Consider the following 2,183-nt stretch of genomic DNA (forward strand, 5'->3'; position numbering starts at 1 on the left):
GTCAGCCCAATGCAATGGAGCCCCAGCTCTATTCCCCTTTTGTGTCTTACTTCCCTGTTGCCTTGGCTCTCCACTTGGCTTCCTGCCCCTCTTTCTTCCTTGACGTCTCCTCCTTCTCTTGATCTCAGTGGTCTGTAAGCTGCAGACACAGTCATTTCCAAAGTCAAAATTGAAATGAGAGGTAAGGTCACTAGGGAGTGACTAATGAGTGAAGAGGGTGTCTGACTGCATTGTTCAGTAATCACTGTGAGATCAGGCGGTTAACACTCTGAGATCAGGCGGTTAACAGTAATCACTCTGAGATCAGGCGGGACCTGCTTAGTTCTGGGTCTCAGATCCAGCTGCAACTGTGCAACAAAACAACGGATTCCTTCAGATCCCGTCCCAGCCTCCTGTCTTTGAAGCCAAGCCACTTGGAGGTGCAGTTTCCAGTATCCTTTCCCAGCCAAACAAAACAGTGCACAATGGGTATTCACATCTTCATTAATGATGTGGACATTGCCGCCGATGACACCAAACTCTGGGGCAAAGCATCCACGCCAGAAGATAGGCGGGTGATCCAGGCTGACCTGGACAAGCTCAGCAAGTGGGCAGACGAGAACCTGATGGTGTTTAACACTGAAAAATGCAAGGTTCTCCACCTTGGGAGGAAAAACCTGCAGCACCCACACGTGACACAGAATTTCAGCCTGTTGGTTATAAGCAAATAAATTTGTTACTTGTGTTCCAGTAGTTTACCTCGTTGGTAGAAGGCAGGGCAGAGTTGCACCTTATAGACTAACTAATTCAGCATCTGATGAAGTGAGCTGTTGCTTCCAAAAACTTGTTCAGCTCTGAACTGATTACTCGATAAGGTGCAACCCCACCTGGCCTTCTGCCTGACTTCAGATTAACATGGTTAAATACTTCCCTCTCCTTCTCTCATAAAGGTTCACCTGGAGTGACAGGCTCCCTAAGCTACAGGCAGCCTCTTACAATGATCACCAGTCCACACTCCCTCATTTTCTTGAAGCAATGGCATTTCCCAGGGCCCTGAATTTTTTGTCTGTTTGGCTTTATCACTCTCTCTGTACTTCTCCAGATCTGCAGCAACTCTGACATCTGTTTCTAACAGTATGGGTATTAGGGCTGCCAGCTATGTTTCAGTCTATTCTCGGAGGTTTCATCATATGACATCATGACATTAATTATGGTGTGCAGACCTTACATCAGGAAGGCAAAGGCACATTACTACTACATTTTAGAAATCCATGGGAGTACTGTATAAATCGGATTCAACATTTAATATTTATTTCAATGAATGCCCTATCATTTATCTCCCAAGTGACTCTCAGCTGCCTCCTGGAGATTTATATCTAATTCCTGGAGATTCCAGGGCAAACCTGGAGGTTTGGCAACCCTAATGGGTATTCTTATTCTCAGCAAGTGCTTCATGCATGTCATTCTGTTGTTTAACAATGTTAAATACAGATTAGGGTCTGGCTCCACAATCTTTTTCAGTATTGTACTTTACTGGTCTGACACTTTTTCTACTTATTAGTCTGGAGAAAAGGGGGACTAGAGTTTGAATGTCTAGACATGAATTTCAGTGCAAACTGCTTCAAATCTTACAGGTGGTCCCTTTAAGATTTCTCTGACAGGTATATTATATCTAGCAAAAACAGAATTGAGGTGTCCAATTACCTGGTTATGTGTTGTATGGTCTAGTAAGGCTAGCTCAGGAAAGTGAGGAGAATGGAGAAGTGAATAATATTTTATAGTTAGTTAAAAAAAATAATAAACCTGTGCTTATTTTAATCTGCAGGGAAATGTAGGGGAGATATTATTTTTTGTGCCATTAATGTGGGTTTTTCTGCTTGATTTGCCCTGTTATTTTGGGTATAGGCAGAAAGGCTTGACAACTACCCTCATGTTGCTGTTTACCTGAAATCAATATGAAATATCTTTTAGCTTTTTTAATGCCTAAAGGATCTCATGTACTCTTTATCATTTGTTTTCCTCTAATAACTTAAGGAACACCATCTTAGTGACTTTGAACAGCATCCCATGCAGAGCTTAGCACTCTTCCTTGAATTAGTAATAAGAGCTGGGAACATTCATAGATTTCATAGACATTAGGGCTGGAAGGGACCTCGGGAGATCATCGAGTCCAGCCCCCTGCCCAAAGGGCAGAAAGTCAGCTG

Source organism: Crocodylus porosus, unplaced genomic scaffold, assembly GCF_001723895.1.
Source record: "Crocodylus porosus isolate Cpor-Errol unplaced genomic scaffold, CroPor_comp1, whole genome shotgun sequence".
NCBI lineage: Eukaryota > Metazoa > Chordata > Crocodylia > Crocodylidae > Crocodylus > Crocodylus porosus.